This window comes from Peromyscus californicus, unplaced genomic scaffold (genome assembly GCF_007827085.1).
Source record: "Peromyscus californicus insignis strain IS unplaced genomic scaffold, ASM782708v3 Scaffold_1__1_contigs__length_55948999, whole genome shotgun sequence".
NCBI classification, from domain to species: domain Eukaryota; kingdom Metazoa; phylum Chordata; class Mammalia; order Rodentia; family Cricetidae; genus Peromyscus; species Peromyscus californicus.
The window spans coordinates 44,590,653-44,617,406 of NW_026294492.1; the positions used below are offsets into that span (position 1 = coordinate 44,590,653).

A 26,754-nucleotide genomic window follows, 5' to 3' on the forward strand; every position below is an offset into this window, starting at 1 on the left:
AGAGATAAAGTTAAGTCATCTAAGTGATGCCCCAAAGAAAACACAATATTAAGGCTGATGAAAATAATAAAAACAATACACAACCTGAGAAGGGGATTTAATAAAGTGATAGAAACACTGAAGAAGATGCAAACTGAAATAAAGATGGAATGGGAAAACTCAATAATACAATTAGAAGACTAAAAGAAAAACCTTACAAGTATTATGGTTCAAGAAAAAAATAAAGGAAAGGGCCTAAAACAAAGAAAGAAGAAGTGTGAAAATTTTTAAAAAGCAGGAAAAAATATACAGGAAATGTGAGACACCAGGAAACACTCAAACCTTAAAATTATACACATAGATAAGGGAGAAGAATCCCAAGTCAATGCACACACAAGACTTCAACAATATTGTAGGATAAAACTTCCCACAAACTAAGGAAATTTATATCCATATAGATAAATAATGCACAGGGAACATCTACCAGATAAGGCAAGGATGGAAAATCTCCATGGCATATCACATCTAAAATACTCAAATCAAAATAAGAAAAGTATACAGAAAGCTGCAAGACAAAAAAAAAGATCCCTTGCCACATAATAATCAAAACACTAAACACATAGAAAAAGACAGAATATTAAAAATTGCAACAGAAAAAGGCAAAATACATATAAAGGCAGACCTATGAGAATTACACCAGATTTCTCATTGGAGACACTAAAGGCAGAAGGGCCTGGACAGATGTAATGCAGACTCTAAGAGACTACAGATGCCAGTCCAACAAAACATTCAATCACCATAGATGGAGAAAACAAGATATTCCATGATAAAGTCAAATTTAATCATATATACACAAATCCAGCCCTATAGAAGGTGCTAGAAGGAAAACTTCAACCCAAGGAGGTTAACTACATCCATAAAAACACAAGCAATAAGCTGGGCAGTGATGGTGCATGCCTTTAATCCTAGCACTTGAGAAGCAGAGGCAGGCGGATCTCTGTGAGTTCCAGACCAGCCTGGGCTACAGAATGAGTTCTAGGAAAGACTCCAAAGCTACACAGAGAAACCCTGTCTCAAAAAACCAAAAAGAAAAAAAAAACACAAGCAATAAATAATCTCAATTTGGCATAACCCAAAGAAGAAAAACACACACACCACATACTACCACCACCAATGGCAACAAAATAACAGGAATTAGCAATCATTTATTATTGATATCTCTTAGTATCAGTGGACTCAAGAAAAAGACACAGCTAACAGAATAGATGCAAAAACAAGATCCATCCTTCTCCTGAATACAAGAAACATACCTCAACGCCAAAGGTAGATATTACCTCAGTGTAAAGGGCAGGAAAAAGAATGTCTGACAAAATATCCTCCAAAACCAAGCTGGTGTAACTATTCTAATACCTAACAAAATACACTTCAAACATAAATTAATCAAAAGAGATAGGGAAAGACACTTCATACTCATCAAAGGAAAAAATCCATCAAAATGACATCTCAATTTTCAACATCTATGCCCCAAACTCAAGGACACCCACATTTGTAAAGGAAACACTGTGAAAGCTTAAATCACACATTGACAGTGGGAGAATTCAATACCCCACTCTCACCAATGGACAAATCACCCAGACAAAAACAAAACAGAGGAATAGTGGAGCTAACAGAGTTCATGAACCAAATGGCTCTAATAGATATCTACACAACACTCCACCTGAACACAAAAGAATACACTTTCTTCTAGGGACCTCATGAAGCATTCTCCAAAACTGACCACATAATCAGTCACAAAGCAAGTCCCAAGAGATAAGAAAATTGAGATAACACCCTGCATGCTATCAGACCACCATAGGTTAAAGCTGAATTTCAGAAACAACAGAAAGCCTACAAATTCATGGAAACCGAACAACTCTTTACTAAGTAACCACTGGGTCAAGAAAGAAGTAAAGAAGGAAATTAAAGACTTCCTAGAAGTCAATGAAAATCAATGCACAATACCCAAACTTATAGGACACAGCAAAAGCAGTGCTAAAAGAAAAGTTCATAACACTAAATGCCTGCATAAAGAATTTGGAGAGATTTCATACTGCCCACTTAAAAGCACACCTGAAAGCTCTAGAAGAAAAAGAAGCAAATGCACCCAAGACGAGTAGACAACTGGAAATATTCAAATCAATAAAATAGAAACAAAGAGAACAGTATAAGATTCAATGAAACAAAGAATTGGTTCTTCAGAAAATCCACAAGAAAAGAAAGTCTAGTACTGTAAGACAAATTGCTAAATGGTCTTATTAATTAAAAAAAAAATACCCAAGGCAGGTACTGGGGTGAAAACTGAAAGATCAGAGGAATAGGACAAGCCACAGTCAACCTCACCTTACCAACTCCTCAGCCTCCAAAGAGAGCTACTTCTTGTATACCCACACCTATATCCTTTCTGTGCCCTGCCATCTCACTTCCTCTCTCCACCCAGCTACATCACTTCCTCTTTCTGTCCACCTCTATCACTTCCTGTCTGTCTGTACAGACCTCCAGACCTCTATGGTTAACTAGTGCTGGGAATTAAAGGTATGTGCCACCATACCTGGCTCTGTTCCTAGTGTGGCCTTGAATTCACAGAGATCTGAATGAATCTCTGCCTCCCGAATGCTAGGATTAAAGGTGTGTGCTACCACTGCCTGACTTCTATGTTTAATATAGTGGCTGGCTTTTTCCTCTGATTTCCAAGAAAGCTTTATTTATTAGAGCACAAATAAAATATTACCTCATTTCCCCTTTTTTGTTCAAAATTTTAAAAAGTTATAACTAATATAGGAAAAACCATATACAATAAGTACAATAACTATATTCAATATACACAGGCAATAAATGTCTAGTCCATTTGCATTTGACAAATTCAGAGAAAATATTCCATTATCTATCCTATCTTTGTGAATCCAAAGGAGTGTATCTAATTTACCTTCTATCCTAATTTGCATTACCTATCTTTTGATGTCTTTCAAATTTATACACTTTACACCTCTTTAGTGAGTTTCTTTCCTAAAATTGTTAACAAGGAAAACTATAACTAGAACTATATAATCTTCAACTCCCTCAGAGATGCAAGAAGGAAATAATATTACCTAGTTAAACAGGAAGTGCAAACAAGTGACTTCCAAAACATGTGAGTTATGACAGAAACATCCAGCTGCCTAGACAGTCACCCAAGGTTCCTCTGCAATGTTGGGGCATCCATTCTTTGGCCTACAGGCTTAGCATATCTGACAGACTGATCTGTGAAGCAGGATTTTCTAAAGAGCCTTCCAACCTTATCTTGGCAAGGATCAGCAGTCCTTTTGTGTCATGCTTGTCCATTTTGAACAGCATACTATCAGCAGTCAGTGCAAGGGCACTTTCCTGCCCAGCAGCTAACTTTTGCCACAAAGAAAGTAAATTCCATATGAAGTTCCTTCAATGCCCATCATCTTCTCTGAAATAGATTTGTGCTGCCAGGAGCAGACATATCTCATAGTCATAAAAAAGGAATCTATGTTATTAAAATATCTTAAATGCCAGATTCTGTAGACCTCTGAAGTGTTTTAAGATGACCTGTCTATCTAAAATATATTTCTGTTTGACCTTGAAAACGTACCTAATATGACTACAAGTTCAATTGTAATAGGTGACTAAATAATTACTTGCATTTCTTTTTTCTAATTAGTTGGTAATAATAACTTTCAAGGACTAGGAATTTGCATTACATTGTTAAATGAGCTGTATAGGTACAATACCTTGAAAAAGATTAGAAATATATGTACAGTATTTTCTAACAAAATTAATCTCAAATTTGTATCAATATATAAAATTTGTATACAATATATAAAAATCTAATCCAATGTACAATATTTAAAACTAGTAGTTACTTTTTAAAAGTAGATTCAATAATCTACCTTTTTTTATCTTATATCCATATTCTCTTTTTTCTTTTCAGAGTAGAGTAAAGCATCTACCCTTTATCCATCATTTCCATATCTTTCTTTTCAGAGTAGATTCAACGATCTACCTTTTATTTTACCATACCTCTATCCTCTTTTTTTCTTTTCTTTTTTTTCAAACAAGAATCTTAAATCTAATCTCCTTTGTTTAGCCTTTTTCCTGACCATTAACAATATCAACTTGTAACCAACCATCCTAAACAATGACAATTATCCATAACCCATTGAAGGACCAAAAGCCACCCCCACCCCACCTCTTGGGAATGTGAGCATCGTGTTCTTAAAATTACTTCCTGATGTCTGAAGGTGAAGGCATCTTTAGGGGATCCTGAAAAGAAAAATTTTGGGCTAACTGTCAATCATGGGAGAGGTAGCTGTATCACTTGTTGTCTAGTCTCTGCATAAGGGGAAGATGCAGGACTTGTTTCAAGTCCTTGCTCGTGTAATCTGTGAGGCTGGATCACCTCAGCTAGCCATCTCGAAATTGTCCTGAGCAGTTTGTAGTCCAATCTTTGAGTGGTGTTTATCAGCTTAGTGGTATTATCATCATCCTGGTGGAATCATCATGGTGGGGTCCCATCATGTTTTTGGAGACTTCAGAGATTGCATTAGGAGTGGTCATTGTTCACTGTAGAAAATCTTTCCTGGGACAAGTTTTCTAGATGATTTGTCCTCTTTCTCAAGATGTCTCATTTGTCCAGTGGTCTTCAGATTCCTTAGCTAGATGCCTTCATTCACCTGAAAGACAAAACAAAACCCTTCCACAACTCTAACTTTGGAGAGTTTCCAAATCTAATCTTTATCAATTCTGATTAATGGTTTCTCATGAATTTTTTGTTCTCTCTTTTATAGCTGTTCTATCACCCTGAGCAGTATTTTTTTTTATAATAGGTATTTGATTCTTTAATTGCTCTGGGAAGGGGTTTCTTCCACAATAACAGGAAAGTACTGAACAGAATTTGACATGGCAGACTGTGAGAGGCCCATGTTGATTCATTAGTCCAATGTTTGCCTTTACCACACCTTCTACATAATGCAGAAGGGGGAGGGGCATTGTGTTGCCATTATTCCTTGAAAAAACATTGTTTCTAGGAATGCCCTGTTTATAGTTCCTTTTTAGGTGGCCTTGTTTACTGCAATTAAAACACCTGACATTACTATTTTTCTTCAAACCTCTGGAAATCACCTATCCTATCCAAGTATCATCATGGTCATGAGATTCAATTTTAATTGTATCTTGGATCTATTCCTCTAAGGGTGCTGATCTTGCCTTTAACAGCCTAATCATCCTTTTGCATTGTGCATTAGCATTTTCAAAAGTCAGAGATTCAATTATTATCTGGCTAGCTTCTGAATTTGGTATTATTCTATTTACTGCCAAAGACAGCTTTTATAAGAAATCAGTGAAGGTTTCTTTTGGGCCTTGTATAACTTTTGTAAATGACTCTATTTTTTTTTCCTACTTAACACCTGTTATTAAGGTTTTTTTTTTAATTTCTTAACAAGGAAAACTGTTACTACAACTATCTAATCTTCAACTACCTCAGAGACCCAAGAAGGAAATAATATTACCTAGTAAAACAGGAAGTGCAAACAAGGGACTTCCAAAAAAATGTGAGTTGACAGAAACAGCCAGCTGCCTGAACAGTCACCCAAGGTTCCTCTACGTGTTGGGGCATCATCTTTGGCCTACAGGCTTAGTGTATCTGACAAACTCATTTGTGAAGGAGGATGTATACAATGCCTACACTCAACCTCACATTTGGTTCGAGTATTCCAAGTACCAGATAAACCTGAATTCCATCAGTGTCCTGTCATGATGCAGGATTTTAAATTCTGGAAATTGCTGGTGTTTTTGGAATTTAGTTGCCCATTCTTCTCAGCTTGTGGGTGGCTTCATCTCCTTTACTAAATACCAGTCTACTGTTAAACTCCATCAGCCTAGCTACTCTTGCAAGAATAACTGTTTCAGCTACTGTTCCACTGCACACCAGAAGCCATCTGTCCACTGCCTGTTTAGATGCCTTCATATAAAGGACACTGTACCTTTTCCAGATTGCAAAGCCACTTCAGTGATGGTGCCATATTGTCCTGGCCTCAGAGGACACCTGTTGTGTTAAAGGCACAACCACACTTGTTTTGGCAAGGATCCTTTGTTTTGTGTTCTGTTTGTCCATTTTGGATAGCATACTGTCAGCAGTTGATACGAGGGCACCTTGGTGCCCAGTGGCTAACTTTTGCCGCAATCAAAGTTAATTCCATATGCATTTTCTTCAATGCCCATATCTTCTCTAAAGTATATTGGTGCTGCCAGGAGTTGACATGTTACATAGTCATAAAAAAAAGAAAAAATTCTAAATAATTAAAATATTCTAAATGCCATATTCTGCAGATCTCTGAAGGGTTTTAAGATGGCTTGTCTATCTAAAACATATCTCTGCTTAACCTTCCAAACACCTAATGTGACTATAAGTTCGATTGTGATGTCTAACTAGTAACTTTCATTTCTTTATATCCTAATAGCTGGTAATAATAACATTCAAGGATTAGCAATTGCATTACATTGTTAAATGAACTGTATAAGTACAATATCGTGAACAAGATTAGAAATATACTTGTACAGCATATACTTGTACATCAATCTCAATATATATAATTTGTATATAATATATAAAAATCCAATCCAATGTAAACTATTTAAAACAAGTAGTTCCTTTTTAAAAGTAGATTCAATAATCTACCTTTTATCTTATCATATCCATATTCTCTTTTTTCTTTTGAGTAGATTCAAAAGTCTACCTTTTATCTTATCATTTCTATATCTTCCCTTCTTTAAAAAAATCTACCTTTTATCTTATTATTTCTATATCTTCCCTTTTTGCTTTTCAGAGTAGATTCAATAATCTACCCTTTTATTCTATTATTTCTATCTTTTTTTCCAGAGTAGATTTAATAATCTACCTCTTATCTATATCCTCTTTATTCATTTTCTTTTTTTTTTTTTGAAACAAGAACCCTGAATCTAATCTCCTTTGTTTAGCTTTGTTTTTACCATTAACAATTAATAACTTGTAACCAACCATCATAAACAATGACAATTATCTCAACCCCGAAACCCAACGAAAGACCAAAAACCACCCACCTCAACCCACCTCTTGGGAACGTGGGCATCATGTTCTTAAAATTGCTTCCTGTTGTTTGTGGTCAAAGGGATCTTTAGGGGATCATAAAAAGAAAATTTTGGGTTAATTGTCAAGTTCTGGGAGAGGCAGCTATATCATTTGTTGTCCAGTCATAATGCCAAAGTGCATGGCTTATCTCAAGTCCTTGTTCAAGTAGTCTGTGAAGCTGGATCATCTAAGATAGTCATCTCAAAATTGTTCTGAGCAGTTTGTACTTCAAAGCTGATCTTTTGGTGATGTTTGTCAGTTTAGTGGTATTATTATTGTCCACATGGAATTGTTGTTGTGGAGTCCTGTCATCTTTTTGAAGATTTCAAAGTCACTGTTAGGCATGGTCATGGTTCCCTGCAGACATTTTTTTTCTTTCTTTCTTTTTTTTTTTTTCTTTTGGCGTGTGTCTCCTCTGTGGTTTGGAGCAATCACAGTCTGATAAATGTCTGCCTCTCAGAACCACAAACGTTCTTCCCTAGAAGAGAATATCTTTAGCCAGGTGGTGGTGGCACACACCTTTAATCCCAGCACTTGAGATCTCATGCCTTTGCTTGGAAAGCACACATGCCTTTAATCCCAGGAAGTGACATGGCTGGGTGGAAAATGGTATACAAGGTGTAAGGAGACAGGAACTAAACAGCATTTCAACTAAGACCCTCAGAAGTGAGGACTCAAAGGCTTTCAGTCTGAGGATTTGTGGAAACAGGATCAGCTGAGGAGTTGGTAAGGTGAGGTTGGTTATGTCTTGTTCTGTTTCTTTGATTTTTCAGCTTTCACCCCAGTAACTGGCTGTGGCTTTTTTTTTATTAAGACTGTTTAGCAATTCGTGTTACAGTGTGGTATACATATTTTAATATTATAAATTTTATGAAATGAAACACATCCATCTGCCAGATTTCATTCCTCTGAGTACCAATTGAGTTACATCCTGCTGGTAGTAGAGTTTGACTGTATAAAGAACAAGTAGGACATTTCCTTACAATTTCCTTCACTTGTTGCCAGGTTATGGAAAAATCCTTTTTTAAACCCTTACTATTGACATGGTTTTTTTATGAAATTCTGAGACCACCAGCACATTTCCTATCAGTAGTTGATCGATCTCATCACTGCCCTAGAGGGCCTGGAAGACCCGTATGGGATTGGACGTGAGTTATATATAAGGGATGATTCCCATTCCTGATTATTCCTTGTAACTGAATAAATAACAAAGTTAATTCTGCCTCACCAGGAATATATTCAGCAGTTTCAATATGTAAGACCACTTACTCTTTTGACATACTGAGAGTCAGTAACTATGTTGAGAGGTCCTGAAAACTCCATTAATATCATCAGAATATAATTTGGATTTTTGGACAGAATTATAAGGACTTTGAACCACTTTACTTAAGTTTTCTGCTTTGTAACCTGCCTTTCCTTGTTTGTTTGCATCTGTAAAAAATGTAGAGGCTCCAGATATTGATGTTTCCTGTACAATGTGAAATAGGATCTAGTTAGATCTCTTCATAAGTTTAATTCTATCGCTTTTGGGATATTTGTTGTTAATCTCTCCTGAAAATTACTGCAAGCTCTTTGTTAAGGTTCACTTTCTGCCCATAATTTTTCAATGTCCTCCTTATTTAAAGGTACTACAATTTCTGCTGTGTCTATTCCTGCTAATTGACAAAGTCTCAATTTTCCTTTTAAAATCAAGTCAGAGATCCTTTCAACATAGGTATTTAATTTTTTCCTCTGTTTATTTGGTAGAAATATCCATTCCAATATAATATCTTCCATCTGCATTAAAATTCCTCTAGAAGAATGCTTAGAGTACAAAATAATCAAAATGCAATCAAGCTTTGGATCCACATAATCCATATGTGCATCCTATATTTTCTTTTCTACCAAAGCCAACTCTTTCTCAGCTTTAGCTGATAATTCTCTTGAACTATTTAAGTCTTTGTCACCCTCTAAGGTTTTGAACAAATTACTCAATTCATCATTTTTTACCCCAATAGTGGTCTGTGGAAATAATCTTTGAAAGTCATTTAGAGTCCATAATCAATTTCTCCTAATTTGCTCCTTTTGGGGTCTAATTTTTGTAGAACTATTTTATATCTTAAATAATTAATAGAATCTCCTCTTTGTATCTTTTCAGGAGCAATTTGTAATCCCCAACAAGGCAAAATTTTCTTTACTTCTTCAAACATTCTTTCTAAAGTATCCATATTTGAATCAGCTAGTAAAATGTCATCCATGTAATGATAAATTATACATTTAGGAAACTGTTTATGTATTACTTCCAATGGCTGTCATACAAAATGTTGGCACAGGGTTGAGCTACTGAATATTCCCTGTGGGGAAACCTTCCATTGATATCTCTTGACCGACTGGGAATTATTATAAGTAGGTACTATGAAGGCCAATTTTTCTCTGTCTTTTTCTTTTTTTCTTTTTTTTTTTTTTGGTTTTTTTTTTTTTTTTTTTTTTTTTTTTTTTTTTTTTTTTGGTTTTTCGAGACAGGGTTTCTCTGTGTAGCTTTGTGCCTTTCCTGGAACTCGCTTTGGAGACCAGGCTGGCCTCGAACTCACAGAGATCTGCCTGGCTCTGCCTCCCGAGTGCTGGGATTAAAGGCGTGCGCCACCACCGCCTGGCTCCTCTGTCTTTTTCTTTTAAGGGTATTGAGAAAAAAAGTCTTTTAAATCGATAACTATAAGAGGCCATTCACCCATGGTCCTGCAGCCACCTATAAAATACTCACTCAGAGACTTAAATTAATTAGAAACTGTATGACCTATGGCTCAAACTTCTTGCTAGCTAGCTCCTTTATCTTAAATTAACCCATTCCTATTAATCTATTTGTTCCCTCATGGCCATGGCATTACTAGTCTGCTGGCATCTTGTTACTTCTTTGGTAGTGGCTGGCATCTTTCCCTACTCTTTCTTCTCTCTGTATCTCTGCTTAGATTTCTTGCCTGCCTCTAAGCTGCCTTCCCATAAGCAAAAACAGCTTTATTTATTAGCCAATGGGAGCAACACATATTCCCAGCATGTAGAAAGATATCCCACAATATTTAAGTATTTTCATTCACTGACCTGGTGAGGCAGGAGACAAGCACCAATCAGTAAGTGTGCATGGGTGGGCAGATGTGACCCACTTTGGGGACAATGTCTAGTGAAGGAAATACTGTTAGTAAACTGCAAAAGCTCTGGGTTTGGTGTCCCGGGTTTCAGCACCAAATGTAAGTAAATTGATGGCTGAAACTGCGAGGAGACAGTTCAGCCCTAGAGGGCAAGGTATCCCGGACACCTCAGAGCTGCTTAGGACAAGAACTCTGCCCTGAAGGTGTCCCAGACACCTGGAGCTGTTTAGCATAGCTGTGGTGGCAGAACTGGAGACAGTTCAGACCTAGAGGGCGAGGTATCCCAGACACCTCAGAGCTGCTTAGGACAAGAGCTCTGCCCTGAAGGTGTCCCGGACACCTGGAGCTGTTTAGCACAGCTCTGATGGCTGAGACTGTAAAGAAACAGCCCAACCTTGGAAAGGAAGGTTTTCTGACTTCTCGGGAGAGTCAGTCCTGGAACTGCTTCAGCAAGGAAGGGTATAGTGACTCTTCGGGAAAGTCAGGGTATCCTGACTCTTCAGGAAGGTCAGGATATACCTGGTATGATGGTATGATGGGGGATGGTTTCCCCGCAGGACACAGCAATCCTGCTCCTCTCCTGGAGAGCCACAATCTCTGGCTCAGTGTTACCAGCTCTTTCTCGCTCAGTCCACTATGGGACGTCACAGCAAGGTTCTTCTGTTCAGCTCCCCCTTGCTCAGTCCACTATGGGACTTCCCAGCAAGGTTCTTCTGTTCAGCTCCCCCTTGCTCAGTCCACTATGGGACTTCCCAGCAAGGTTCTTCTGTTCAGCAGTCAATGAAGGTCTTCACCCAATACTTTTTTGAGAAAGAGGTTTATTTGGGAAGGAGGAGTCCAGGAGAGTAACTGCCTCTACCAGGTTGGAGAGAACAGCTCACAACTGACTGGGCAGGGTGGTTTATATAGGATATCTAGGGGGCAGAGTCAACTGTGATTGGTTAGTTTATTTTCTGCCCAGGGATTGGCCAGTTTTGTGAGCAAAGGGCAGAGATGGCCCTGATTTCAGGGCCAAACTGTGTTTCTTTCACTGGCCTTTCTTGGCTTTTTAACACTACCTCTAAGGCCAGGGCACATTTCTTTCACTGACTCTGATTCTAGGGACCAAGAGTGTTATTTTGGTACTAGTCTCAGAGTCAGGGCATATTTCTTGGGTTCTAGGTTTGGGGATAAAGTGTTCACTTCTCTGGCTCAGGTCCCAAACACAGGCTGTGTTTCTTTCCCTGGTCCAGGGCCCTAGGGCCAGGATTCTACTGTCCTGCTCTGTGATTGGTTGTTTTCACAAGTCAGTTGGACAGGGGCAGAGATGGCTCTGATCTGAGTTAAACTGTGTTTCTCTCATTGGATTTATCCCATGGGGGGAAAAAAAACTCATTTGATCTTGATTTTCAGTACAAAAACAAACCATATAAATGAAAATGAGAGTACAATGGACCTGAAACCATCTTGGAAAAATGTAGTCTGTAACGTACCTTATAACAGCATGATGCTATAGAGAAAGGCAGTGTGGGAAATGTAGTTTTCAGCTCAAAATGGCAGTACTGCCCAAAAATTTTTTTCTGCTGAAAATGCAGTTTCTTTTCCAATCAATGTTAAAAAGCTTAGCCTTACCTCCTGAGAACTAGGATTAGGCAAACAGCTTACCTCTTGGGAGATGATTAAAACACTAATACTATTTATCAACAAGCTACTTTGAAACCCTTAAGAAAGCAAGAAAAAGAGGTTGATATACTGAAAAATTGCCTTAGGTATGAAAAAACTTATGGACAAATAAAGAAGTTCTTTGCCTCTGAATAATAGCCTGTAGTGAGGGATTCCTTTGTAAATCTAATGGGGAACAAGGAAGCATGTATTCAGAAAAGAATAACTATTTTGTAGATGGAGATCAAACTCCAGAAAGTCAGCCAGGCAGTGGTGGTGCATGCCTTTAATCCCAGCATTTAGGAGGCAGAGCCAGGCGGATCTCTGTGAGTTCCAAGCCAGCCTGGTCTACAGAGCAAAATCCAGGACAGGCACCAAAGCTACACAGAAAAACCCTGTCTTGAAAAAAAAAAACAAAACAAAAAAAAAACCTCCAGAAAATCTAGCTGTATTACAAAATAGTCACTTCACTTGAAAATTCCTTATAAGAAAACAATGCTAAATTAGAATGTTTGCTTAGTGAATACACTGATATTTGAGAGAAGTTAGTGAATGAAGTTAAAATACTAAATCATGAAAATAAATAAAACAACGTATCTATGTTCTTAACTCCCTTGGACAATAGCAGTTTCTGTGAACATATAAGCTTGTCAGAAACATTGGGCTAACGAGGCATCATTAACACATGGTAATCTTAAAAGTCAGCTTTAAAAAACTAAGAAGGAGGAAAATTGTAACCTCAGAAACTTGCTGGCTGGCTGAGTGTCTGGTGAGGAGTGTAGAGCAGAGGAATGTCAGCTCCAATGATGCTCTTCTAGAGGAACTAGAGTAAAAGCAATTGAACCAATGTTCCTGATATTGAGGTTCCCTCCTGAAGTCTGGGGTGGGGAAAACAGGAGACTTAGAGGGCCCCCAGACTGCTGAGGAGTTAGGGACAAAGGTTTTGTCACTATTTAGTAAAAGGTGAAAGGAAATGGAGCTCAGAGCCACACCACTTTTGTTTGACTAGTGGCAAATCAATGCAGGTTCCTTTGAGATAGTGCTTAACAGCTGAACAGGAAGTTTTTTCTAAGAACTTTATGGCAGCCCAGTATGGTAATTTCACCCTCACCCTGAGGTGAGGCTTTTCAGTAGAGCAAACAGAAAGTTCTGCTGTAACTGAGTGAAGTTTCAGCAATGTTTTAATTGTGGCACTCAGGGGAGCTGCAATGAGTTGGGTGAAGGGACAGCCCCTGACTGGCAACCATCTGCACTGCGCACATTTCTCCTGGTTCCAGAATGGCTGAAAGGGCCAGTGGGAAAGATGACATTGGGGGAGTAGCATTGCCCCAAGTGTTATAGCACACCAGCATGGAGTGTTACAGCCCCCTAGCAGCAAGTGTTACAGCCCCATAGCAACAGCATTTGCTAAATCCCAGGATTGAGGAAGCCATTGGTGAATTAGGTTCTGGTTTGCAACTGTCAGGGGAACTTTAAGGATATCAAAACTGACTGTGAACTTCAGAAATGTAGCAGTTTTGAGTTCACCTGCAATTTTAACTGTGGTGAGTATTGATTCATGTACTCTGTCTTGTTGGAAGATAATGTAAATAGTTCAGTTAAGAGAACTCTTCCAGATTTTTGCTAAGGTTTATAAAGTAGTCCTATAGAATGTAAGTTTAAATATGTATAGTGATAATAGTTCTGTTTTAGATGTTTGCTAAAGTTTACAAGGTAGTCATATAGAGAGTTTGCTTTTGAATGTAAATTTGTAAGAAGTGTAAATATATAGTAACTAGTCATGCTAGTTATAAATGTAATGTTCATACCAGAATTATGGTAATATTAATGAACCAGGGTTTGATGAAGCTAAGGGAATCTTTAAGTTTGATGTACTTTATTTGATGTGGTTTGCATCAAGAGTTTATTGATTTTAAAAAAAAGGGCTTGGCACAGCTAAGGCAGTTATAGATATCTTAAGACCCATTCAAAATTGAACATTCTATCTTGGTCATCCTCTACTCCTTTAATGGGGGGTGTGGCAGCCTAGGGATCACTGGGATGTTCAAACTACTTGCAAGCTCCTGAGTCAGAGTTGAGTTAAGCTCTGTACCTCCTCCTGCCAGAGGCTGGTAGTGAGAGAGCAATGTTCTTCTTGTTAGCTGCCAACCTAAGATAGGAGTATGTTTAATGAAAGTATATCTCTAAGATGGGTAAGGTTTGTCTAACTGAAGATGATCTAATACAGGCATAGTCTATCTGGGGGGGCTTGAGAGGCTCTTAAAAATTAAAAGGAGGGACCTGTGGGAGCCCACAGAGGTTTTCTACTGAGATCTGAACTTGCTTTTCCCAGCAGGGCTGCATAAGGGGATGGATTGACCACATGCATGGTTACCAGATGTTTGGAAGGGTCTGCACTTGGCTGTGCTGGGGGAAGGTTTTTTGCTCCACCACTTGGCATTCCTTTAAAAAGCCCTTTAGAAGAGACAGAAGGGGCTAGTGGATTAGGATCCAGGCCCTCCCAAGGCTATCCTGTATTTCTATCGTTCTCTCTGTCTCTTCTATATTTCTATCTAAATCTCATATCCCTCATTCCCCAAGAGTACCCTGAGGAAAAAGGTGGGGGTGTGTCCCCCACACCTCAAGACCCAATGATACCACTCTTGGGCATATACCCAAGGGATACTTAATCATACCACTAGAACACTTGCTCAACTATGTTCATAGCAGCATTATTTGTAATAGCCAGAACTTGGAAACAACCTAAATGCCCCTCAAATGAAGAATGGATAAAGAAAATGTGGCACATATACACAATGGAATATTGCTCAGCTGTAAAAAACAATGACATCATGAAATTTGCAAGCAAATGGAACTAGAAAATATCAACCTGAGTGAGGCAACCCAGACTCAGAAAGACAAACATGGTATGTACTCACTCATAAGTGGATATTAGATGTAAAACAACAGATAATCAGACTATAACCCACAGCACCAGAGAAGCTAGGAAACAAGGAGGATCCTAAGAGAGATGCATGGATCACCTTGGGAAAGGGAAATAGATGACATCTACATGAGTAAACTGGGGGCGATGGTGGCAATGGAGGGGATGAGAACCTGCAGGAATGGGATGGTCTGCTTAAGGGGCCCCCTGGCAGTAGGATCAGGATCTATCCCTGGTGCATGAGCGGGCTTTCTGGATCCCATTATCTGTGGTGGGACACCTTGCTCAGTCTTTATGCAGAAGAGACCAAGCGGTCCTTCCTCAACTGAATGTATCAGACTTTGCTGACCAGCCATGAGAGGCCTTACGCTCTTGGAGGAGGGGATGGTGAGTGGGCTGGTGGGGAGCAGGAGGAGGGATGAGAGGGGGATCTGTGGTTTGTATGTAAAATAAAAAAATTAATAAAAATATAATGACGTAAGCAATAATATTTCTTCATTGAATGTCAGAATACTGTGTTAAAGAACAAGCCAAAGTCAAACTATTCCAGAATTTTATGCATACTGTAGTCAAGTGACATGTTTTTGTTTATGCATTATAATATTATTCTACATAAACATTATTGCCCTGCTAGTATTTGAGATTACACATGTATTACAGCTTTTTTAAAACTTCAAGTATTAAGATTCAAGTATCTGTGTCTTCCCAATAAAAATGTTAAACATTTTGGTCAATGTTAACTTCATTTTTTTTTTTTTTTTTTTTTTTTTGGTTTTTCGAGACAGGGTTTCTCTGTGTAGCTTTGCGCCTTTCCTGGGACTCACTTGGTAGCCCAGGCTGGCCTCGAACTCACAGAGATCCGCCTGGCTCTGCCTCCCGAGTGCTGGGATTAAAGGCGTGCGCCACCACCGCCCGGCTCTAACTTCATTTTTTTATAGGAGTCTATTCTTTACTTGCAGGACATCACTAATGTCAGCTGTTCCATGGATGATAATGTTAGTGGAAAATATGTCATGAAATAGAAGTAGATTGCTTAAAAGTTCATATCATCATGGTTCAAGTTACTGTGAGGTAGGTGGGTGACACCAATGGGAATGCCAAAATAGCCAAGGAAAATCCTACAAGGGAACAATCCTATGCAAAGAACTATAGAACTGAGGGAAACAGGAATTGGGAGAGCTGGCTGTGTCGAGCCACAAGAATGTATCATAGAGATTCAGCTGCGTATTAAAGCTATACTCTGACCAGCCAAGGGTCTGTCAAAGGCAAGCCATTTATCATAAATATGTGGTGCTATCCAGCTTTTAATATTTCAGCTGTCTTGTACTATGAAATTCTTGCATGCCCAAATATTTCCAGACCTGCTGAACTTTTAGGTAACTAACTCCCCCACTGAGCCTAGGAGACAAGCTGGCTAGAGACACATAGCTTTGCTTCTTGTGCAAATGAAGCTCAAACCATCCCCACCCACCCCCCGCCCCCGCCTTGAGGCCTAGTGGCTCTCCAGAGCAGTTGACTGAGAACAAAAGAGGTTTTTACATATCAAGGTGTAAGGTAGAACAACATTCCTGAGGAGGCAGAGAACCATGGCCAGGGAAAGAAAGGGCAGGCATTTTCTGTAGAAAAAGACAGAGCATGGCCAAAGAGAAGAGAGGAAGACAGAGGTTCTGTAGAGGGTAAAGTAAATCTTGGGTAGAGTTTTCTGAGAGCCAGGAGTAGAAAGTAGTAGAGATGGAGAACGAGGAAACAGAGGATGAAGATGAGGCTGGAAGCATAAGAGTTTAGCCGTTAGCAGGACTGTGATAGGGAACCAGACAGAACTGAAGCTATGTAGACAGGATTTCATCCCAGAGAAATAAAGTAGATGGATAAAGAGCTTGGTGTATCTAGAGTTATTCCTGCCCTGAATGCCTGACAGAGCTATAGCTATACTGGTAGGATTTTGTCTTAGAGGAGTAAAGTTAACAGACATAACAGCATAGTATACATAGATTTTTCTTTCCCTCAGATATCCCATGTCATAGTGAAATCCCCAGGATCCCTGAGATTCAATATCTGGTGCCTGAACAGGATACTCATAGGACTAGGGTTTTAGCTATATTGAAGATCTCACCAAGGATGTTACAGACCCAGGTATCTTCATACCTCATGAGTGGTGAGTAAAACTGCATAGATTGAATTGGCTTAGAAGAATAAAGTAAATGGACTAGAGAAAGCTGTATAGAAAAAAAATGGCTTAGAGGAATAAATTGAATGGACTAAAAATGGCCAAGGAAAATCCTACAAGGGAACAATCTTATACAAAGAATTATAGAACTGAAGGAAGCAGGAGGAATTGGGAGAGGTGGCCTTCCCTAAAGAAGAGCACAATGATTGGTTGTCCAGTACCAAATGGTCAGCCTTGAAAACATTCATACAATTAACATTATATAAGTTGATTTTATTGTAAACATACACACATTTATGCATGCAATAACAATTAGTGAAAAAAGTCTATACACTTGTAGGAGAACATGGGTGTGTGCTATATAGGAGGGTTTGGAGGGAGGAAAGTAAAGGTAGAAATGTTGTAATTTGTATTGAGCATAAAGGTCCATGTGCTTACAGATAGCACTAGGAAAACCAGGCAAGTTAAACACACAGGGTTATCAATTCAAGAACAAAGATGTATAATTGTTTTTTTTTTTCCTGTCCAGAAGGCTGGGACTAGAGATGAATAATAGTCTATATGTGTTTTCCTTGTGCCATCCTTAGTGCCAGGCCATACCAAGCTTCAAGAAGCAGGACCTGAGGTACTTAATAGTGTAGGTGATCTTTGCACTATCTGTATGGCCAGGGTCTCCCCTAAGATCCCACAACAAGGACTGGAGGTGGCTGATAGCCCACATAAATTGAACCCTAAGCTATCTATAAGATGAAGACCACACCAGATCTTCCCCCCAAAGCCCTAGAGAACACAAGTAGTCTATCTATTGAACCCATCATAATGGAAGAAGTGACATGTACTTTGGGATGAATTTTGATGCAGTTATGCCTCCTTCTGCTCATGGGATTTTTTTCTACCTGGTAACCTTTTCCAAATTGTATTGTACTTAAAATATGCCTAAAGTAAACTACCTAGTATCACATTCTAGAAGACTGATCCAACACAAGCTACTGAGTCATGTTGTTTAGGATTTCCTTCTTGCCTCATATGGATCATTAGTATGTCAGCCCTGGTGTTTGCAGAGACTCCCATAATAATTACATTATGATCTTAAAAGCAAAAATTTAAAACAAAAAAAAAAGAATGAATAGAGAGGTTCTCATTATTTGAAATCTTTACAAACTCCTCTCTAGGACTAAAATATCCACTGCATTTAGTAATAATGTATGCTTTATAAAAAGCCAAGATGTTGTTTTAATCAATAGGGAAGTGAGCAAGGTCAGGCTTCTGACTGAAAGTTGTTTTCACCTCTATTTTATTTTTTTTTTATTTATTTATTTTTTTTTTTTTTGGTTTTTCGAGACAGGGTTTCTCTGTGTAGCTTTGCGCCTTTCCTGGAACTCACTTGGTAGCCCAGGCTGGCCTCGAACTCACAGAGATCCGCCTGGCTCTGCCTCCCGAGTGCTGGGATTAAAGGCGTGCGCCACCACCGCCTAGCCTCACCTCTATTTTAAATATTACATCACCAGTCAGTAGAGAAATCCTCCTGGTTTGCTGAGTGCTGTGGTAATATACAGCAAATGACAACTATTGCCTGACAAGTCGGCCCACCAGATGTATAACTTCCTGATGGGTAGCCCCACCTTTCAAAACTGGGGAGTCACTGCCTGTGGAAACCAGTTGTTTTATGTCTATAACTTTCTCAGGTGCCACTGCTATGCCTCTCTAATAAGAACAACTGTGGGGTGTTTTCCACACCCCTTTGGTAGTGTGCAATTCTGATGAACAGAAATATTACCAGAATCTTCTTTACTGACACAGGAAAGTAACAGTATTCTCAGTCTCAAAGACAGCCTTTTACACATTTTGTAAAGACCTTAGAACAAACTCAACACAGACTAAACTGCCTCTGCAGAATATATGCAAAGACTAATTTCCAGGTGTTATTGCTAAATCAAGCCAGACTGTTTATATCAAGACACAATCCTTGCAGTTGCTCCCTTTCTGCACCTACCCTGACTGCTCAAGGTTCAGCCAATTGTATAATGTCTAGGACCCCTAACCAACTTAGAGCTACATGCATGGGTCAATGTGGCACTACTAGCCTAACAGAAACTACGTAACTTATCTTATGTTTTGAGAAAAGGGAGGGCCCTGAAAATGTAACTTACAATTGTCCAGAGTTTGGCTGTGGAGCACAGCGGTGGTGTGGAGAGAGATGGCTGTGTAGAGCTATGTGAAAGCTGCTGTAGAATGTGAGTGAAGTGTGTGTGTGTGTGTGTGTGTGTGTGTGTGTGTGTGTGTGTGTGTTGGATGAGAGATGAAGAAGTATGAGAGAAGTGTGAGGAAGTGAGTGGGTGAAAGAGTAAGTAAAGATTGAGTGAATAGAGGCTGGAGAGATGGCTCAGAGTTTAAGAGCACTGGCTGTTCTTCCAGAGGTCCTGAGTTCAATCCCCAGCAACCACATGGTGGCTCACAACCATCAATAATAAGATCTGGGCCGGGCGGTGGTGGCGCACGCCTTTAATCCCAGCACTCGGGAGGCAGAGCCAGGCGGATCTCTGTGAGTTCGAGGCCAGCCTGGGCTACCAAGTGAGTTCCAGGAAAAGGCGCAAAGCTACACAGAGAAACCCTGTCTCGAAAAACCAAAAAAAAAAAAAAAAAAAAAAAAAAAGAGAGATCTGGTGCCCTCTTCTGGTTTGCAGGCGTACATGCAGGCAGAACATTGTATATATAATAAATAAATGTTTTTAAAAAAAAGTAAGTACTGAAAAAAAAAAGATTGAGTGAATAATCTAGAAGTATGTGTGTGAGAGAGTATGAGAGAGCTGTGTGACAGACCTGGTAAAGGAGGTGTGCCTAGGAACTGTGTAAAGTGCTGTATGGTGAGAAAGCTATGTAAATGAGATGTTTAGCTATGGCTGTGTGGCTATTTGTAACTGTGTGGAGGCAAGGAAGATGAAGCTGTATAGAAAAGATATGTAGAAGAGAAATGTATGTAAAAAGAAAGATGTACAGATGTGGAAAATGTATGTATGTAAAGATATGTAGCTATGTGCAGTAGTGTGGAAATATGTAGAAGTGTAGACAGAAAGAGTCAGAGACCAATTTTAAGATGAAGTAAAAGAGAAAGTTGCCAGGCAGTGGTGGTGCATGCCTTTAATCCCAGCACTTGGGAGGCGAGGTAGGCGGATCTCTGTGAGTTCGAGGCCAGCCTGTCTACAAAGTGAGTTCCAGGAAAGGTGCACCCCTGACTCGAAAAACAAAAACAAACAAACAAAAGAGAAAGTTAACATCAGAAAGTGCTGTGGGATGGTCTGTATGTCAAATGTGTTGCTGATTGGTCAATGAATAAATCACTGATTGGCCCGTGGCCAGGCAGGAAGTGTAGGCGGGACAAGGAGGAGAATAGAGCTGGGAAGTGGAAGGCTGAGTGAGAGAGACACTGCCAGCCGCCATCAGGACAAGGAAGATGTAAAGTACCGGTAAGCCACAAGCCACGTGGCAAGGTATAGATTAATAGAAATAGATTAATTTAAGCTGTAAGAACAGTTAACAAGAAGCCTGCCACGGCCATACAGTTTGTAACCAATATAAGTGTCTGTGTTTACTTGATCGGGTTTGAGCGGCGTGGGACTGGCGGGTGAGAGAGATTTGTCCTGACTGTGGGCCAGGCAGGAAAACTCTAACAACAAATGGCGTCCAACGTGGTGGCAAGAGTTTCCACCTAAAAACTGAGAAAAAAAGATTCTAAAACGGAGCTAAAAACAGTTCCTAATTGTCTCTCTCAAATGAGCGGCAGCTGCCGGTTTGAGCTACTGGCGGGTTGCTGGCGTGCGCACTCGACCTGCAGTATGGTGGGAATGAGGCCTCTGCAAGTGGCACATTAAGCTGTGTGGTGGATTTAGCCTTTGCTAGTACAAAACAAAACAAAAAAAAGGTTTCTGGGCTACACGCTGCTTTGATAGAAGCATAGACCCACTATTTCTGAGAGTTGATGGCTCCCAGAGCTGGCGGAAAATGTATCACCGCCATTTTGGGAAGCTGAAGTGGGCGGAGCCAGCAGCCACAGCACCAGCGCCGTTTCAGGCTTAGAAGGCTGCAGTTTAAAGCAATAGGTTCAAGCTAGTATAAAAAAATAAGCCACGTAAAGATGGCTACCACACAGAGAATCTGGATTATGTTCTCTTTGATATTCGTAACTAAAGAAAAACATTTGATTACAAAAGCTGTTGAGTTATGCCAAAATGTATATTTTAAAGGTACCTTGACTTCAAAATTTGGATATAAGGATATGTTGCTTTGGAAAGGAGATTCTGCTTTTGTTTCCACAGAAAGTCAGAGGCTATGGATCTGTTCCAAATTAAGACACATCAGGTTTGACCAGCCAAGACCACCTGAAAGGTCTCCGATGACACCATGGCCCAGATGATCCAACATCCAGAACCGTTTCAAGGCAACTGGCTCAGATGATACAGCCTCACGGACTACTCCATGATCCTAAAATTTTCTTTGTTTCCCCAGAAGATACAGCGCCCCCCTCCAGCAGGAAGTAGTAAGAGAAGCTACGCCCAAATTCCCAACTATACCAAGCTGACTTTGGAGATGTATAAAGGTTAAAACCTTCCTTTTTAAGAAAAGAAAAGGGGAGGTGCTGTGGGATGGTCTGTATGTCAAATGTGTTGCTGATTGGTCAATGAATAAATCACTGATTGGCCCGTGGCCAGGCAGGAAGTGTAGGCGGGACAAGGAGGAGAATAGAGCTGGGAAGTGGAAGGCTGAGTGAGAGAGACACTGCCAGCCGCCATCAGGACAAGGAAGATGTAAAGTACCGGTAAGCCACAAGCCACGTGGCAAGGTATAGATTAATAGAAATAGATTAATTTAAGCTGTAAGAACAGTTAACAAGAAGCCTGCCACGGCCATACAGTTTGTAACCAATATAAGTGTCTGTGTTTACTTGATCGGGTTTGAGCGGCGTGGGACTGGCGGGTGAGAGAGATTTGTCCTGACTGTGGGCCAGGCAGGAAAACTCTACCTACAAGAAAGCATGTGTGTTTTCTTATTTCACTAGTCATAGATAGATTAAAACTTGTTCCTAATTACCCTCAGATAAAAAAGTTTCCTATCCCTCACTACTCTGAGGCATTCCTTTTATTACCCTGAGCAGATTGTGGGAGCTGGTCTTTCATGGTCCATGTTACTGGCTGGCCAAGCAGACCACATCAATGAAGGAAATGGAAACTGGTATTTGGTCTGCCTCTAGTACTCCATGGTTTCCTGCATGTCTTCTCTGGCAAATGACTTGAAGTGAGGCCATTTTGAATCCTGTCCTCTATCTCTGTGTATGGTTTCATGTACAGGGGGTTGTTGTTGCCTTTACATGTAGAATATGATCACAGAGTGAATTTTTAAAAGTTTTCTTAGAAGAGCCTTACAGAAGGAAGAAAAAGATGGCTTACAATTTGTGTAATGGGGCTAATGCTATTTTAATTTTTTAGTTAAACTGCTCTGTATTAATTTCCACCTTGATAGAGGTCATTATTTTCTCTTTACTAGCAATATCAGCATTGAGGAAACTTACAGAAACCTGTGCAAATCCTACAGCATTTAATGCACAAAAGCACCCTTCAGTTAGATTCTTTACTCTCTTGCTCTAGAGAAGGAACGAAGTCTTGCTGTGGACACTTGTTTTTAGAGAAGATCCTGAAGCAACCCTGTGTTCTATGAGTTTGCATTTTGTGTTGCCCACTCAAGGTATAGCATGGTGTATGTTTTTGCTTCTTTGTACATTAAGAGTGAAGGAGAGGGTTTGGGGATTTAGCTCAGTGGTAGAGTGCTTGCCTAGCAAGCGCAAGGCCCTGGGTTCAGTCCTCAGCTGCAGAAAAAAAAAAAAAAGCCATTTTAAGAGTGAAGGAGAATACCTTTCCACTTAAAAAAAGTCAAATATTAAAACAATATCACTAACATTCACTAACATACTAAATTTTGACAAAACTAAAAAGGAAATCTTTCAGAAAAATACATATAGCCAATCCCCACTGATTTGTGTCAGCTGCCAGTATCTAGAAATATTTTCTACCTGGGGCCCACAGTAGCCACATTGGGCTGAGACTCAGGTAGGTTATTTTCACTTTCTTATATTACCCCATTATGATCTCTCAAATCTCACTTCAACCCATAGCACTGACTGAGCTGCAGAAGCACTCTCTACCAGACAACCCAAAGCCACTACAGTTTTCTGTTTCAGAGAAAAAAATAAACTAGGAATGTAACACTAACCCAACAAAGGCAAGACCAGATATCAATTCCTAGGATCACTTAATTATAACTCTAGATGCCTAGACATCAGCACAAAACCACAAACATTAACACCAAAGACATTATGTCTCCAGCAGAGGGCAACAAGCTACTAGAACAGATTCCAAGAAATGTAATACAACTGAAGCATAAAATATGGGCTCCAAAATAGCAATTGTGCATATGTTCAAGAACCTTAAAGATAATATCAGCAAATCACTTATAAAGTGTGTGAGAACACAAATATATAGGGAAATGAAATAATGGAAAGAGTCCAAGTATAAATAGAAGTAAAAATAGAATTACTAAAGAGAATCAAAACAGATAAAGTGCAAGGGACTCAAGATGATGCTGGGGAAACATACAGAGACAGCCAAGCCAAACTAGTGGGAACTCATGAACTGTGGACCAATAACTGTGGAGCCTCCATGGGACTGGAATAGGCCTTCTGCATAGGTGTAGTTTGATCTGCTTAAGGGGTCCCCTGGCAGTGGGATCAGGATCCATCCTTAGGATATGAGTGGGCTTTTTGGAGCCCATTGCCTATGGTGGGACACCATGCACAGCCGTGGTCCATGGGAAGGGGCATGGACCTGACTCAACTGAGTGTATCAGGCTCTGCTGACTCCCCACAGGAGACCTTACCTTGGAGAAGGTGGGAATGGGGAGAAAGGCTAGGGGATAGGAGGAGAGAGGGGAGAGGATCTATGATTAGTAATATAAAATGAATATAAAATTCTTAATAAAAAAGAAAAGAAATGACACTGGTGATGGGGGGCAATGGAGGGTAGGGGATGGGGGATGAGAACATAAGGGAATGGAATGGTTGAGCTGGAACAGGGACAGAGTGGGAGAGCAATGAAAGAGATACTATGATAGACGGAGACATCATGGGATAGGGAGAAACTGGGTGCTAGGGAAGTTCCCAGGAATCCAAAAGGATGACCCCAGCTTAGACTACTAGCAATAGTGGAGAGGGTGCTTGAACTGGCTTACTTCAGTAATCAGATTGGTGAATACCCTAATTGTCATCATCGAGCCTTCATCCAATAACTGATGTAAGCAGATGCAGAGATCCACAGCCAAGCACCAGGCCAAGCTCCAGGAGTCCAGTCAAAGAGAGAGCTGGGGGATTCTATAAGGAAAGGGCATCAAGATCATGATACGTAAACCTACAGAGACAACCAAACCAAACTAATGGGAACTCATGAACTTCAGACCAACAGCTAAACTAGAGCTTCCATGGGACAGTACTAGGCTATTTGCATGATTAAGACAGTTGTGTAGCTTGATCTGCTTAGGGACCCCCTGGCAGTGGGATCAGGATCCATCCCTGGTGCATGAGCTGGCTTTTTGGAGTCCACTATGGTGAGACCTTGCATAGCCTGGATGCAGGGGGAGGTGCTTGGACCTGCCCCTACTGAATGTACCAGGCTCTACTGATTCCCCATGCAAGGCCAAACCTTGTTGGAGAAGGGAATGGGGGGTGGACTGTGGGGGGAAGGCTGGAGGGGTGGGAGGAGGGAAGAGAGGGGGATCTGCGGTTGGTATGTAAAATGAATAAAAAATTTCCTTAGTTAAAAAAAAAAATGACACAGCTAAAAAAAAAAAGAAAAAAAATCAAAACTCAAAACTGAGATAAAACTGGGAATGAAAAATTTATGAAAATACAAAGGAAAAGAAAAATTGTAGGTGTTGAAGACAATGGAGAATAAATGGATACCTCAAAGAAAGAAAATGTCAGGTCTAAAATAAAATCAAGACATAAATCTTCCAGGATATATGACACATTAGGAAAAGATCAAATCTAATAATAATAGGAACTGAGAAAGGAGAAGAATCCCAGATCAAAGGCATAGAAACTAGTTTTATCAAAACCATAGAAAAAATTACCCTAATCTAAAGAAGGAGGTGCCTATTTTCCTACAGAATATAAGAAGCATACAGAAAAATAAATAAATGGACCAGATGAGTAATTCCATGTGACACATAGTAATCACAACAATATATACACAGAAGAAAGAAGGAATATTAAAAGCAATATGGGAAAAGATCAAATAACACATAACATGAGATGTATGAAAATAATACTTGGATAGATATACAACCTATCAGAGAACATAGATGCTAGCCCAGAATATTATACCCAACAAAACTATCAATCACCATAGATGGAGGAAGAAAAGCATTCTACAATAAAATCAAATTTAAATAGGACCTACCAATCCACCTCTACAGAAGGATCTAGGAAAAAAACCTCAATCACAAGGGGTTGACCACACTGAAGAAAACACAAGGAATAAATAACCCTGTAAATCTGAGGGGGAGAAACCCACACTATAGGATAAAAATAGCAGCAATCAATGAGCACTATTTATTGATAACCCTCAATATCAAATATCTCAATTCCACAATAAAAAGATACAGAGTAACAAAATGGGTTATAAAACAATAGCCATCTTTCTAGTTCATCTAAGAAACACACTTTACCATCATGGATAGACATCACTTCAAGACAATGGATTGAAAAGTAATTTTGAAGCAAATGCACCTAAGAAGTAAGCAGATGTTGCTATGTAATATCCGAATAAAAGTCATCAATCAAAAAAATAATGAGAAAGGGAAGGAAACTATGCACTCATCAATGAAAAAGTCCACTGAGAGGATATTGGAGTTCTAAAATTTATGCAACAAAAATAAGGGTACTCATATCCATAAAAGAAACTATACTACAGTTACAATCAGACATTGTCCCTAACAAAAAGAATAGTTTTTTTTAGAATAATTTCCTTCTCTCACCCATAAACAGGTCATCCAGTCACAAACTAACCAAAACAAAACATGAAGCTAACTGATGCCATAAACTAAATAAGTTGGTTCTTTGGAATGACAAACTCAATTGAAAAGTGTCTAGCCAAATTGTGGCTAAACTACTCAAATAGTATCTAAAAAACTCCTTCAGGAACTGATTCCCGGCCACATTCACGTCCTGAGACAAGAACTGGGCTATGGTTGAAGAATCCGTCTGACCACCCGATGAGTTTCACACAAGTGACTGGTTGAAATAGCTTGAGCCACCTTTATTTATACTTCAAAAACAAGCATGTTTTTCCCACCTCACTGCATTAACCTCTGGTAAAAACAAATAAGTCAAATGTGTTTTTCCCCAACATTTACATCAAAATATCTTTTAAACCAAAACAATGCTTATCATTTTGCTTCCTTGGCTAGATATCAAGCCAGGCACATCCTGTCCTTCCAAGGTTAAAAGGTGACAGGCATAGGTACACATTCTTAAAAACAACGTCATTCAAAACTTAACAAAGCATATTTACAGAAATATGGGTTATCTGCCATAAGCTGCTTGCATATAGTTAGCTTGTATTTTCTCTAACTGTTCCTACAAAAAACAAAAGAGTTCTGCCTGCCCATGCTTCTCTATAAAGGGCAAACTTTGATAAGGCACTCCTTTTCCATTTTACCACATCATTCTTGA

At 39.5% G+C, this 26,754-nt stretch overlaps 2 protein-coding genes across 15 annotated transcripts in view; one reads left to right on the plus strand and one right to left on the minus strand.

The window, feature by feature from the left end:
• The window catches only part of LOC128115658 (zinc finger protein 54-like), a 92,087-nt gene that overhangs the window by 52,709 nt on the left and 12,624 nt on the right, over positions 1 to 26,754 (plus strand). The window lies entirely within an intron of this gene.
• Positions 1 to 26,754, minus strand: part of Cd320 (CD320 molecule) — a 58,690-nt gene that overhangs the window by 11,613 nt on the left and 20,323 nt on the right. The window contains exons 7-8 of one of the 14 annotated variants that reach the window (XR_008220258.1): positions 7,099 to 7,170; positions 4,211 to 4,694 (exon numbers count right to left, since the gene is read on the minus strand). The exons of 12 other annotated variants lie outside the window; for them this stretch is intronic. The gene's annotated coding sequence lies outside the window, so the exon portion shown is untranslated. The remainder of the gene's footprint in view (positions 1 to 4,210; positions 4,695 to 7,098; positions 7,171 to 26,754) is intronic. One more of the 14 variants, XR_008220256.1, reaches the window with a different exon arrangement.